General features: G+C 43.4%; 1 long non-coding RNA gene across 1 annotated transcript in view; it reads left to right on the forward strand.

Moving 5' to 3' along the window:
• The first annotated feature begins 9,843 nt into the window (after positions 1-9,843).
• Positions 9,844-15,521, forward strand: part of LOC125486276 — an 8,473-nt gene continuing 2,795 nt past the window's right edge. Inside the window, exons 1-2 of the long non-coding RNA XR_007264947.1 lie at positions 9,844-9,931; positions 12,886-13,063. This is a non-coding gene — a long non-coding RNA (uncharacterized LOC125486276). The remainder of the gene's footprint in view (positions 9,932-12,885; positions 13,064-15,521) is intronic.

Genomic DNA, 15,521 nt, shown 5'->3' on the forward strand with positions numbered 1-15,521 from the left:
AGGTTAAGAGGTGACTTAATAGAGACATACAAGATGATCAGAGGATTAGATAGGGTGGACAGCGAGAGCCTTTTTCCTCGGATGGTGATGGCTAGCACAAGGGGACATAGCTTTAAATTGAGGGGTGATAGATACAGGACAGATGTCAGAGGTAGGTTCTTTACTCAGAGTAGTAAGGGCGTGGAATGCCCTGCCTGCAACAGTAGTAGACTTGCCAACTTTAAGGGCATTTAAATGGTCATTGGATAAACATATGGATGATAATGGAATAGTGTAGGTTAGATGGGCTTCAGATTGGTTTCACAACATCGAGGGCCGAAGGGCCTGTACTGCGCTGTTATGTTCTCTGCTTTGCTTGTAGTCACATCCTCTTGTTCCTGACCACTGACTGAATTTCAGGTGGTTAATCTAAGAGGTGTGACTGGCTCCTGAAACATAACGTTCAGGTAACACCCCACCTTTTTATAACCTCAAAGTATACTTTATTCATAAAAGATCTGTTTGTATGTCGACATTGTCACAAAAGCAGTTCGTTTCTTTACAGTTGCGTATCAAGTAAATGAATAAAACATTGGACTTTGACTCTGCCCAAAAACCCAAAGACCTCTCTTCCGCACACAATACTAATATTTATATATATTTGAGCCGCTAGGAGGGTCTGATAACTGAAAGGATCCCCATTTTATCTTCAGCAGGAAGACAACAGACAGTGGTCTTTTCCAACATTGCCTTGGTGGCAACAGCCCCAGGCTTTAGTGCATCCCCCAACACATAGTTCTGGACCTTGGAATGTGTCAGTCTGCTACATTCAGTTGTGGTCAGCTCCTTCTTCTGAAGACCAACAAGTTTCGGGCAGACCAAATAGTGCCTTTCAACGAGTTGACGGTCCTGCAGGCGTAGATGATATTTGTATTGGTGTACATTCTGGGGAACAGACCGTAGAGCACAGAGTCCTGTGTCATGGAGCTGCTCGGGATGAAGCTCGACACAAACCACTGTCTCTTCCTCCAGTCTTCCTTTGCAAAGACATATTCCAGAAGGAGATATGTGACAGTCTCAACTCCCCGCAGCTACTTTGAAGGCAGTGGTGGTACAGACCAACTGTATATAAAAAATCTCACAGGTCCCTGATACGCTGCAGTGTTCAAAGCTCAGATTCCAGGCTATCAACTTTGAACCAGAGTTCCTCAAGCAACCAACACCTGCAACAGATACAGTCAGGATGAACCACAATGGCGTACACCAGTTCCCACATCATGAAGTTGTCACACATCTCCTGCTGTAGCAAACTTTTATTTTGTAGCCTGTCAATAATTCCCCCATTTACTTTCAATCTGAAACTAACCTATAATAGACAATCAAATTAGTAGCTATCAACTACGAATGAACTTACAGTTTACCTTTTACACTTGGATCCCTATTCATGTGCTTGAATTATCCTGTTAAAAATCCTTACAAACTATGATCTAAAACAAAAGCATGGGAAAGCATCTCTCCTCTCTGCACTGACTTCCCACATTGCCTCCAAATTGTCTGAACTATACACAATTGATTCTGTTATGACACGACAGTTGCTTTCCTGCGCAATATCACATTATAGAAAATCACGCTATAGAAATAACAGGGCCTATTGGAAAAGCGGGGTTAGGGGCAGACCACCAAAATCAATCACTCAAAAGCCTAACACAAAAGGATAGCACAGTTTGAGTAGTTTGAATAAATGCTTACTTCATGTCTAATAATGAAATAAAAGTAAATTTAACACCTTACCTTAAAAAGTGTCAAGACAACTTGATGGGAGAGGTTTTGAGGTTGCTCTGTTGTTAATGCAGGGTCTGAGGGTTGTCCTCATCATTATCATCATTTTCACATGCAGTTAGGTAAAGATCTCACTAGTTTCTAAAACTGAAAGTAAAGATACCCATCAAACCAACCCAGGAAAGGTACAGCATAGGGTTAGATACAGAGTAATGTTCTATCTACTGGAAACTGAAAGTAAAGCCATCTCCATGCTTTCCCCATCAAACACTCCCAGGACATGTATATCACAGGGTTGGCTACAGAGTAAAGTTGCCTCTGCACTGCCACCATCAAGCATTCCCAGAACAGGTACAGCATATGATTAGATGGAGAGTAAAGCTTCCTCAACATTGTTGCCATCAAACAGGTACAACACAGGGTTAGGTGCACAATAAAGCTCCCTCTAATCTTTTAAAATGAAAATAAAGCTCCCTTTACTGTGTCCCTATCAAAGCATTCCATGTTTAAATGCAACAAGACGATATTCAGTCTAGGGCTAACAAGTGGCAAGTAACATCCCCGCCGCACAATTGCAAGACAATGACCATCTACAATAAGAGACAATTTAACCACTGCCCCTTGACATTCAGCAGCATTACCATCACTGAATCCCCACTATCAACACCATCGGGTTACCATTGACCAGAAACTCGACTGGCCTCACCACATAAACACAGTGGCTACAAGAGCAGGTCAGAGGCTAGGAATTTTGCAGCAAGTAACTCAACTCCTGACTCCCCAAAGCCTGTTCACCACCTCCAAGGTGCAAGTCAGGAGTGTGATGGAATACTTCCTGCTTGCCTGGATGAGTGCAGCCCCAATCAATCTCAAGAAGCTTGACACCATCTAGGACAAAACAACATTTGATTGACACCACATCCACAAACATTCAATTCCTCTGCTACTGAGGTTCACTCTATCTAGAGGGACAAGGGCAGCAGATAATGGGAACACCATCACCTGCAAGTGCCCCTCCAAACCACTCATCATCCTGATTGGAAACATATCACCAGTCCTTCACTGTCACTGGGTCAGAATCCTGGAAGTCCCTTCCTACTGGCATTAAGAGTCTACCCACAACATATGGACTGCCGTTGTTCAAGAAGGCACCTCACCACATCTTCTAAGGGCAACTAGGGACAGGCATTAAATGCTGGCCAGTCAGTAATGTCGACATCCCACAGAGAACAAGAAAAAATTTCCAGGACAGCCACAGCAGAGAGTTAGGTAAACAGTAAACCTGCTGTTGCACTCATCCTGTCAAACACTCTCAGGATAGTCACAGCAAATAGTTAGATCTTTAAAAACTTCATTCATGGGATGTGGGCATCACTGGCTAAGCCAGCATTTATTGCCCATCCCTAATTGCCTACAAGGGCACTTAAGAGTCAATTATATTTCTGTGGGACTGGAGTCACATGTAGTCCAGACTGGCAGTTTCATTTTCTAAAGGCCATTATTGAATCAGTTAGGTTTTTCGAACAATCGACAACATAGTCATCATTAGACTCTTAATTCCGGATATGTACAAGTGATGAATTTAGAGGCCTGTGGAGGTAGGACTGGAGAATGGGACTAGTTGGGTGGCTGTTTCAGGAGCTGGTACAGACACAGTGGGATGAATGGTCTCCATCTGTACCATAAAAGTCTATGATTTTACTTTTTATTGGATTCAAATTCCACCATCAGCTATGGCAGGATTCAAACTGGAGTTCGAAAAACATTACCTGAGCCCTGAAATTCATGCCACTGGGCCACTGCCTCTCCAGTATAGAGTAAAGCTACCTCCACGTTTACCTATTGCCATGTTGTATCAACTGACCTTACAACTGTGACAATGCCATTCTGACTTGATAACCCAGAGTGAAAATATTGACTGATGAGTTGTTTTGTGCTCTAACATTTGGATTTGTGGTATGTGCTCAATCCAAGTCAACATATTATGGTAACCGCCTTTGGAACACATGTTCAATTTGTTTGGATTTGAGGTGAATTTTCAGAGGATTCTAATGTGCTCTCCACTTGTCAATACATTTAATGAAAGAAACCATGAAACAATTCGGTGTTTTGTTTTGCCCTGGCCTGTTGTAATCTCTTGATCATCTGCAGCAGACGTGCAGTGGTATCTTGCGATCTCGCTCTCAACCAGTTAATCTGATTATCACAATTTATCAATGAATATGTAATGCTGGTAGCTTTGCCACACTGTGTTAAGGTTAGTTTACTCTCTTGCTCTCTAAGAAGGTGCAGGTGTGTGCCTGGGCTCATATTGGAAGCAATTCTGAGGGCCAGAATTATTCTGCATTTGGAGAGGCAGGGATTAAGACCAGTCAGCATGGTTTTGTTAAGGAGAGGTTACATCTGACCAACTTGATTGAATTTTTTGAAGAGTTGAGAGCAATGCTTTTGATGTAGTCCATTTGGACTTCAGCAAGCGTTTCAATAAGGTCTCACATAGAAGACTGATAGCCAAGGTAAAAGCCCATGGGATCTAAGGAAATTTGGCAAATTGGGTCCACAATTGGCTGGGTGGCAGGAAGCAGAGGGTGATGGTTGAGGGGTGTTTCTCCAGTTGGAGTTCTGGGTCCAATGGGAACCCCCAGGGGTCAGTGTTAGGGCCCTTATTGCTTGTGGTATGTATAAATCACTTAGACTTGCACATAGGAGGATTGATCATGAAGTTCAAAGATAATACAAAATTTGCTAGGGTGCTCAATAGTGAGAAGATAAACCTTAGATTACGGAGGATATAATGGGCTGGTCAAATGGGCTGACCAATAGCAAATGGACTTCAATCTGAATAAATGTGAGATGATGAACTTGAGAAAGATTAGGAAAGCAAGGAAAACAAGATATATGGTAGAATCTTGGGAAGCACTGAGGATCAGAGGGACCTGAATGCATTTTCCTGTCCCTTAAAGTAGCAAGACAGGTAAATAAAGTGGTTAAGAAGGCATATGGAATATTTGTTTTTATTGATCAAGACATAGAGTTTAAGAGCAGAGAGGTTATGCTGGAACTGTATAAAATGCTGGTTAGGCCACAACATTTCGAAAAACCACATTATAGGAGAGATGTGACTGCATTGTGAGGGTGCAGGAGACTTACTCGGATATTGCCTTGACTGAGAGTCTCAGTTAGGAAAAGTATTAAATAAACTGTGTTTGTCTTCTTACAGCAAAGGAGATTGAGGAGGAACATGATTGTATAAAATTCTGACGGGTTTAGACAAGGTAGACAGGTAGATGTGCCCACAATATTATTCGGAAGACCATCACCAAGCAAGTACCAATTTCTTCATTGCAGAGATCAACATTCCTGTGCTGGATTTTGCCCATTTGTTCAATCCTCTACACTGTCTAACTGATAATTTCAGGTTCCTGTTTCTTAAAGGGCTATATTTGAAATCTTTCTCATTCAGCTGTTGTTGGGCCTACTTTATCAGCATTTGTTGCTGCAGTGTCATACTCCTCGACTAACCAGCCATTTTAAGGATCAGTTCTAACTCTCTCTGCTCCATCTTTAGTCCTGATAATTTGATCCCAGCAGAGATGAGAAGTTGGTATGGTTGTGAGATGCAGTTTGGGTGTATGGTTTGCTTTTGTCTCCTATGCATGAGTATTAGCTGGGGAAGGTGACGATAAGAAACACTGACTCATAAATCCCAGTGGAGCCAATACAATTGTCTTCCAGATTCCAGGTGACCCTAATTGGCAAGAAAATGCAGGACAACGCATCTCAGTAATCCAGCGGATTTATTGATCACAACTCTTGTGTAAATGTTCCACAGCACTCAGAGATAGGGTCGACTAGCAATGAGTGGCATGAAGTGAAACAGGTGAAAGGGCAACAGGAACACAGTAGTATAGAATGAAGGACAGGAGACAACAAAGGCAAGTCTCTCATCGGCAGGATAGACTACCTAGAAGGGAGAAACTACCTGGGCATTGTCAGAGTATGAGCATTAGTGAAGGCTAATGGTTTCTGATTTGTGTCCATCATTGAGGCTCATCAGAAGGTTTGCAGCAGCTGTTGTTATGATAAGATGAAGACACACAAAGTTTGCCTTAGTGCAACATCATGGCCAGTGCCTTATCAAAGTATGATGCAGCATTATTTACAAAAGACAATGTCCAAGTGATTCACAAAGTGAAATTACAGATGCAACAGCCTTTGTTCAAATCCACTCCTACCAGATATTCCCTCTGTGGCTGAGGAGAAGGTAAAGGCAGTCAGCTCGCTCATGACTGTCTGGGCCTGAGATGGTCATTGCGCTCACCCTCAGGTTGCAAGGTCCAGTTGAGGCCAGGCTCACTGCATCACTGAAGGGCAGATTCTGTTATAGGGTGTAGATCCACAGTCTGTTAGAGAAGGTGGATGATAATGGAACCCATGAATGGTGCCCCCTCATCACCATCTGTCACATCCTCAGCCCTTTTCTAGTGCCCATGATCACTAGTTAGGACACGGCTGGTACCCATTCTGTGCATCATTGCCTCATTAGTGCACTGACTGGTCAATGTTCAAGATTGAGGCAGACACTCTGTGCCTGTCAGTGCACAGCTCCTGCATCTACTCCAACTGATATTGCAAAGGGCTATCCATGACATTCGCTGCACTCTTAGTGGAAGAGCTCGTACACTCAAAGTCTTCAGACATTGTGGGTCAGTTGAGTAGAATGGACATCTTCATTCTCGCCCAGACATGTGGACAAATATCACTGTCTTGCTGAACACAGGACCATACCTTTCCTTCATTCTTTGAGGGGAATACTAAATAAAAACCAAAGGAACTGTCGATGCTGTAAATCAGAAATAAAACCAGAAGTTGCTGGAAAAGCTCAGCATGTCTGGTAGCATCTCTGAAGAGAAATCAGAGTTAACGTTTCAGGTCGAGTGATCCTTCCTCAGAACTGATGGAAATGTCACTATATATGCAGAAGATAGGATGGGGGAGTAGGTAAGGAGTAAACAGTAGGTGGGGATAGAGCCCAAAGAGAGAGAGAAGCGCAGTTGGACAGACAAAGGAGTAGATAGCAATCTGGCTAGGAGGTGAATAGCTGTTAATGGAGACTGTTGATGGTTAGCAATAGGCAGTGTGTAATGGCTGACTATGTGATAATAAGGCCCAGCATGTGGGGTAGGGGGCTAGGACATGGGAGAGTTCAGGCCCTAAAATTATTGAACTCGATATTAAGTCCAGAGGGCTACAGGGTCCCCAAGCGGAAAATGAGGTGTTGTTCTTCCAGCTTGCGCTAAGCTTCGCTGGAACACTGCAGCATGCCTGAGACAGAGATGTTGGCCAGGTCACAGGATGGTGTGTTGAAGTGGCAGGCAATTGGAAGCTCATGGTCATTTTTGGGGGCAGAATATAGATGTTCTGTGAAGTAGTCACACAATTGATGCTTCGTTTCTTCAAAGTAGAGGAGACCACATTGTGAGCAGCGAATGCAGTAGATTATATTGTGGGAAGTGCAGCTAAAGTGCTGGTGCTGGTGAATTTCCGCCACCTCTAATGAGATGCTACCACTAGACACATATTCCCCTTCCCTCCCTTGTCCGCTCACCGCAGGGACCATTCCCTCCGGGAGACCCTAGTCCTTTCTTCCTTCACCCACCCCCCAGCCCTACGGCACGTTCCCCTGTACCTGCGAAGGTGCAACACCTGCCCATATACCTCCTCCCTCCCCGTATCCAAGGGCCCAAACATACCTTCCAGGTGAAGCAGCGCTTTACCTGCACTTCCCAGAATCTAGTCTACTGCATTTGCTGCTCACAATGTGGTCTCCTCTACATTGGGGAAACGAAGAGTAGTCTGGCTGACTATTTCACAGAACATCTACGTTCTGCCCGCAAAAATGACACTGACCTTCAATTGCCTGCCACTTTAACACACCGCCCTGTTCCCTGGCTGACATCTCTGTCTCGAGCTTGCTGCAGTGTTCCAATGAAGCTCAGCGCAAGCTGGAAGAACAACACCTCATTTTCCATTTGGGAACCCTGCAGCCCTCCGGACTTAATATCAAGTTCAATCATTTTAGGGCCTGAGATCTCCCATGTTCTAGCCCCATACCCCACACACCAGGCCTTATTATCACATAGTCTGCCATTACACACTACCTACTGTTAACCATTCACAGTCCCCTCCTAGCCAGATTGTTATCCACTCCTTTGTCTGTCCAACTGCTCTTCTCTCTCTTTGGGCTCTATCCCCAACTATCGTTTACTCCTTACCTGCTCCCCCGACCCTATCTTCTGCATATAAACCAACATTTTCCCTGCTACCGTCAGTTCTGAGTCACCAGACGTAAAACGTTATCTCTGATTTCTCTTCACACATGCTGCCAGACCTGCTGGGCTTCTCCAGCAATTTCTGTTTTTGACCCTCTGAGGGGACCTGGCTGCTCCCAGCTCTAACGTCTCTGAATCTTCCTGCTCTAAAGTGATCTGTGCTTCACTCTGTGCCACCCTCTCATCGTAAGGGCTCACTGATTGGGGAGCACCTATACTGGTGAAGTGTGCACAAGAAAGCTGCGTCAGCACAGACTCCAAGGTGCTCATCTCCTCTGATACCTTGGGAACTGCTGGCTTTTGCTAGTTTGTGTTTTCTCATTTCTGTCTTTATTCCTTCACCATGCATTTGGGCAGCTGCTAACCCATGATTCACACATCATCGGGACATTATTTAATCCAAGTCTACAAAATCTTTAATCCTTTAATCTCCCCTGCTTTGTGTTCATAAAAATCCAATTGAAGATACAAAGACATAAACTGGTGACAGGCTATGTTCACGGCAAGTCACAAGTAACAGTTGTTATACTTATAAGGACAACAGTGCATTAACAGTGAACGAAAATATAACTTTCAATGAAGAAGTGGAATAATATTCTACTGCAGTTACTGATATACCACCAGCAACTGAGGGAAGACCCAGAGGAATTTGTGCAGCTCAGAAAGCAGAGAGAAGTGCACAACTCTGCAGTCAACTCTGTCTGGTAGTGTAGGTGATATAGTGTTCAGCAGATCAACATATTGAAAAGATGTCAAAAACAAAAGCAATTGTTAGTTTACAGTTGTAAAGAAAAGATTGGTTTATGTCCATAGAATAATTAATACTGAAGTCAAGGAGGCATGAGATTCTAGAATGATTTCATGGTGGACACTTAAAAATTACAGAATCGAGATTGAGAGCTCCACAATCAGTTTGCTGATCTTGGTCAGGCATTCCAAAGAAAACAGAAGATTTTATCTGCTTGTATCGCATATGTGCTACCAACAGCAAACTGTCAGAGAACGAATGTCCTCAAAATTTCCAGCAAGGCCATGGGGCAAATTCACAAAATATTTATTCAACTTGAAAAGACACCTCATGACCACCTTCCCCAGAACGATGAGGAATGGGCAATAAATGTTGGCCCAGGCAGCAACATCCACATTCCAATTAGAATCTAGTCCTGATGAAAGTCATCAACCTAAAGCAGTAAGACTGTTTCTCTCAACTGATATTGCCTCACCTGTTGAGTATTTCCAGTTTTTCTTGTTCTTATTTTAGCATCTAGTCCTGACCATTAGTTAAATGCATGGTACTTGGTGAATTTTTGTGGAACACTGAAGGAGAAGGAACAGGCCATAACATATATTTCAAAATCGTGGAACAAAAAAGATTCTTTCTCATTAAACATTTGCTCAGTGCACTCTTTAAGTGGAGGCCCTTGTATCCTGATAAAGCTTTCAGAGGCTAGGCTGAGCCTGCCCTGCGATACAATCAGCTCTATTCCATTGTACCATGCTAGAAAGGTGCAGCTGCTGTATCAGTGAAGCAGTTCTTGTTATTCTATTCATTGGAACAATATACTCGCCAGTAATTGACTTTCAGGTATTAAGATACTTGTTTTATGATTCAGAGGCTTGCACTAAGTCAATCCAGATTTGAACTTCCAGGTGAAGTGAGTGTGATGGGTGGGGGAGGGGAAGGGAAATTCCCCACTTTCAATGGACTGTGTCCGTGAATTTACTCAGCACTTCTAGCGTGACACTGCTGCTGGCAATGGTTTGCTTATTGTGTGAAGGCAGGAGTTTGGCCATAGGATTGCAACTGTGCCTGTATGTTTAAGTGACTGAGACTGTGGCAGGTAATGAGAGAAGAAGAACAGGTACACGGATGGGATAGGTATGGAGGGACATGGATCAAATGCAAGCAAATGGAACTAGATTAATTGTAAAAAATGGTGGCGCGAGCAAGTTGGGTCGAAGGGCCTGTTTCCATGCTGTAAACCTGTATGACTCTATTCAATCTTGGTTTGTATGTTTCTCAACCTCATTCTCCTGCCTTCTCCCTGTAACCCTTGATCCCCTCACCACTCAAGAACCTATCTATTTCTGTCTTAAAGTCACTCAACGATTTGGCCTCCTTCTGTGGCAATGAGTTCCACAGATTAACTACCCTCTGGCTGAAGAAATTCTTCCTCATCTCAGTTCTAAAGAATCGCCCATTCATGCTGAGACTGTGCTCTCGGGTCCTAGTTCTCCGCCTAATGGAAATATCTTCTTCATATACACTCTATCCAGGCCTCTCAGTATTCTGTAAGTTTCAATCAGACCACCCCTCATTCTTCTAAACTCCATCAAGTACAGACCCAGAGTCCTCAACTACTCCCCATATGACGAGACCTCCATCCTTGGGATTATTCTTCTAAAACTCCTCTGGACTGCCTCCAATGTCAGCACATCCTTCCTTAGATATGGGGCCCAAAACTGTGCAAAATATGCCAAATGCAGTCCGACCGAGCCTTATACAGCCTCAGCAGTACATTTCTCCTCTTATATTCCAGCCCTTTTCAATTGGTTGCTAACATTACATTTGCATTCCTAACTGCCAACTGAACCTGCATGCTAACCTTAAGCGAATTCTGAAATAAGACACCCACATCCCTTTGTGCTGAAGCCTTTTCCTATTTAGAAAGTCTATTTCGAAAATAGTCTATGCCCTTATTCATACTACCCAAAGTGCATAACCTCATATTTTCCCACAATGTATTTCATATGCCACTTCTTTGCCCACTCTCTCAGCCTGTCCAAATCCTTCTGCGACCTCCTAGCTTCCTCAACCCAACTGTCCCTTCACCTATCTTTGTGTCATCTGCAAAGTTAGCAACAATGCCCTCAGTTCCTTTGTACATATTGGTAACAAATAATGTGAATGGTTGTGTCCCAACATGGACCACTGTAGAATTCCACTAGTCACCAGCTGCCATCCTGAAAAAGACACCTTTAAGCCAACTCTCTGCCTTCTGCCAGTCAGCCAATCCTCTATCTATGTCAGTACTTTGCCCATAACACCATGGGCTCTTATCCTGTAAACCAGTCTCCTGTGTGGCACCTTGTCAAAGGCCTTCTGGAAATCCAAATGGATCATGTCCACTGGCTAACTTGTCTTTGTCTAAGAGATAGTAGGGACCGCTGATGCTGGAGTCTGAGATAACAAGGTGTAGAGCTGGATAAACACAGCAGGCCAAGCAGCATCAGAGGAGCAGGAAAGCTGACGTTTTGGGTCTGGACCCTTCTTCAGAAAACCCTTTTTCTGAAGAAGGGTCCAGACCCTAAATGTCAGCTTTCCTGCTCCTCTGATTGCTGCCTGGCCTGCTGTGTTCATTCAGCTCTACACCTTGTTGTCTTTGTCTAATTTGCTCATTACCTCCTCAGAGAATTCTAACAAATTTGTCAGGCGTAACCTCCCCTTGAAAAAGTCATTCTGACTCAGCCCTATTTTACCAAGCACTTCCAAGTACTCCACAATCTCATCTTTAATGATGGAATCTAAAATCTTACCAATGACCACCGGCCTTTGATTTCCTGTCTTATATCTCCCTCCCTTCTTAAACAGGGGTGTTACATTAGTCATTTTCCCATTCCCTGGGACCTTTGCTGACTCTGGTGATTCCTCAAAGACCACCACCAATGGATCTACAATCTTTTCAGCTATCTCCTTCAGAACTCCATCAGATTCCCGGTGATTTATTCATCTTCAGACCTTTCAGCTTTTGCAGCACCTTCTCCTTAGTGATGGCCACTACACTCACCTCTGCTCTGGCTCTCTTAAAGTTCTAGTATGCTGCTAGTGTTTTACATTGTGAACACTAATGCAAAATACCTATTCAGTTCCTCCACCAATTCTTTGTATCCCCTTACTAAATTTCCAGCCTTATTTTCTAGTGGTTCCTTGTCCACTCATGCCTCTCTCTTACCTTTTACATATCCATAAAAACCCTTGCAATCTTCGTTTATATTACGAGCTAATTTACCCTCATATTTCATCTTTTCCCCCTTTATTGCTTTTTTATTTATCATAGAATCAGAGAATTCCTACAGTGCAGACAGGGGCCATTGAGTCCCTAATGACCCTCCAGAGACTCAGCCTCCACCCACACCCTATCTCGACAACTTTTGCAGCCCAGATGAAAAATCCTGAACCCAGGCATCAGGCAAGTAACACAGCCTTCGGGACCCTTGATCCTGACCACTGAGAAGATTGTCTATTCCCCTGACAGTATTATTCCCAATTACAACTACATGACTACATTCCCAGTGTCTGTGGGTGCTGGGGAGTGGAGGTTGGGCTGAAATTTGTTTCCTCAAAAGGTCCCATTTTCTAAAATCAAATAAAAAGATTTAGATTTTAGATGAAGTTAATAGAGGGTTGGTAAGTCACAGCAAATATGACAGAAGGGAGGAAATTGTGAGAGCAATAAAATACAGTCAGAACTGAGCAAGCAAGAGCCAGATTGGTTCAGAGCATAGGCAGCCTCAACAATGCATTGCTGGCAGGCAGGACAATGAACTCGGATCCCCCTTATGTAGCTACACCTTCCCTGAACAATTCCTGCCAATATCTTTATTTCCTTTCCCAAATTATTGTTTCCATTTTTACTGTGTTTTTACTATTTACACCCTGTGCCTTTTTTTAAACTCTTTGCTGTCATAATCTGATTTCCTTCCTCAGATTAATTGTCTTTAGCAGATGATTAAGTCAGTGTTGGTCCAAAGAAAACATCAAGTGTCCCAACAGTCCTCTCCCTTCACATTGCAGACTGCTTGAGCAGATATTTCACTGCAGCACTGAATGAATGCCATGGTGTCAGAGGGAAATACAGTGACTGTTGTACTGTCAAAGGTTCAGTACTGAGGGAGTGCTACACTGTCAGTGGGTCAATACTGGAGGAGTGCTGCACTGTTCGAGGGGCAGATGTATGGCTGTACTATTGATGGTAAGTGTTAAACGTGCTCTTCATTGTCTTGATGCCTCCACCGAGGAGAAAAGTTTCTTCCTATCTACCCTGTCCATACCCTCATAATTTTATACATCTCAGTCATGTCCCTCCTAGTCTCCTCTGCTCCAAGGAAAACAACCCAAGACTATCCAATCTTTCTTCATAACTGAAACTCTCCAGCCAAGGCAATATTCTGGTAAATCTCCTCAGCATCCTCACTACATCAATCATATCCCGCTAATAATGTCAATTCCAGAACTGCACACAATACTCTAGCCATGGCCTAACTGACAGTTCATACAATTTCAGCTCCCTGCTCTTAAACTCTGTGCCTCAACTAATAAAGGCAAGTGTTCCATATGCCTTCTTTACCACTTCACCCACCTGTTCTAATATGTTAAAGGACCATTTGACATACACACCAAGGTCCCTCTGATCCTCAGCGCTTCTTAAGGTCCTATCGTTCTTCATGTATACCTTTGCCTTATCCGTCCTGCCCAACTGCATCAACGCACACTTACTCAAATTGAATTCAATTTGCCGCAGATCAGCCCATCCATGTCCTCCTGTATTCTGAGGCTATCCTCCTCACTAATTTACAACCCCACAAATCTTTGTTCATCTGTGAATGTACTGATCATCCCTTGCAGACTCAATACTAAATCATACTGAAAATTCCAAGCCCTAGGCTATTGGCCTGGGACATGGATTTAAATCCCACTATGACAGCTGTGAAACATGAATTCAATAAAAATCTCAAATTAAAAAGCTAACCTCATAGCAACTGTAAAACCCAATGTTGTAAGAACACACTTCCTTCCTATCCAACGGGGCAGCATATACAGGATAGGAGACTTAATGTTCATGAGCAGCTTGGCAGCACCACTACTGGCCTAAAGGACATAGCTAATAGTCTGCTTCTGCAGAAAGGAACCAGCAAGAGGGAGAAATTTACTTGACCTTGTCCTCCTCAATCTACCAGTAGCATATATGCTTGTCCATAACAGTATTGAAAAGAGTGACTACTGCACAGTCCCTGGGGAGATGAAGTCCTATCTTCACATTAAGGGTACCCTTTGTATGATCTGTAGCACTATCAACATGCTAAACAGGACACATTTCAAATTAATCTAGAAACTCAAAACTGGACATCAATGAAGTGCTGTAGGTTTTCTGCAGTGGCACAATTGTATTCAATCATAATTTGTAACCTCAAAGATGTGCATGTCCCCACTCTACCATTATCATCAAGCTGGGAGATCATACCTAAAAAAGAGGTGCATCTGGTGAGGCTAAACCACAGAGCTACTTGTATTACAAACAGTGGAAGTAGCATGTGATAGACAGAGCTAAGTGATCCCACAAACAATGGATCAGAATTAAGTTCTGTAGACCTGTCACATCCAGACATGAAGGGTGGTGGGCAATTAAACAACTCCTGGGCGCCGAGGATCCACAAACATCCTCATCTTCAATCATGGGGGAGTCCAGCGCATAAATGCAAAAATTAAGATTGAAGTATTCAAAATAATTTTCAGCCAGAAGTGCCAAATGGGTTATCCATTTGACCTCTTCTTGAAGTTCTCAGTATCACAGATGCCAGTCTTTAACCAATTTGATTCAGTCTACCTCATATGAGAAATGGCTGAAGGTACTGGATACTGCAAAGCTGCAGATCCTGACAATATTCTGACAATAGTATCAAAGGAATGAGCTCCAGAACTAGCTGTGTCCTGAGCCAAGATTTTCAGTACAGTTACAACCTAGCATACACCCTACAATGTGGAAAATTGTCCTGATATGTCCAAAGCACGGAAAGAAGGACAAATTCAATGCAGCCAACTACCACCCTATCAATCTACTTTTGATTTTCAGCAAAGTGATGGAAAAGGTCATTAATAGTGCTATTAAGTGACACTTGCAAATGATTAACTCAATTATTCTCAGTTTGTGTCAGGACAATTTGGCTACAGTCCTCATTACTGCATTGGTCCAAACCAAGAGCTGACCTCCAGATGTAAAGTGAGAATGACTGCACATTTTTAAAAATTAATTCACAGGAGGTGGGCCTCACTGGCTGGGTCAACATGTTATCCAATCCTACAAGGCTGCCTGATTAATGCTATAATACCTGCCTGATTAATGCTATGATACAATTAGAATCATAGAATCCCTACAATATGGAAACAGGCCCTTTGGCCCAACATGTCCACACTGACCCTCAGAGCATCCCACCCAGACCCATCCCCCTATGACCCACCTAATCTACACACCCCTGAACACTATGGGCAATTTAGCATGGCCAATCCACCCTTTGGACTGTGGAGGAAACTGGAGCACCCGAAGGAAACCCACACAGACACGGGGAGATGTGCAAACTCTACACAGACAGTCACCTGAGGGTGGAATCAAACCTGGGTCCCTGGCGCTGTGAAGCAGCAGTGCTAACCACTGA

This window comes from Rhincodon typus, chromosome 27 (assembly GCF_021869965.1).
Source record: "Rhincodon typus isolate 14 chromosome 27, sRhiTyp1.1, whole genome shotgun sequence".
In the NCBI taxonomy this organism is placed as follows: domain Eukaryota; kingdom Metazoa; phylum Chordata; class Chondrichthyes; order Orectolobiformes; family Rhincodontidae; genus Rhincodon; species Rhincodon typus.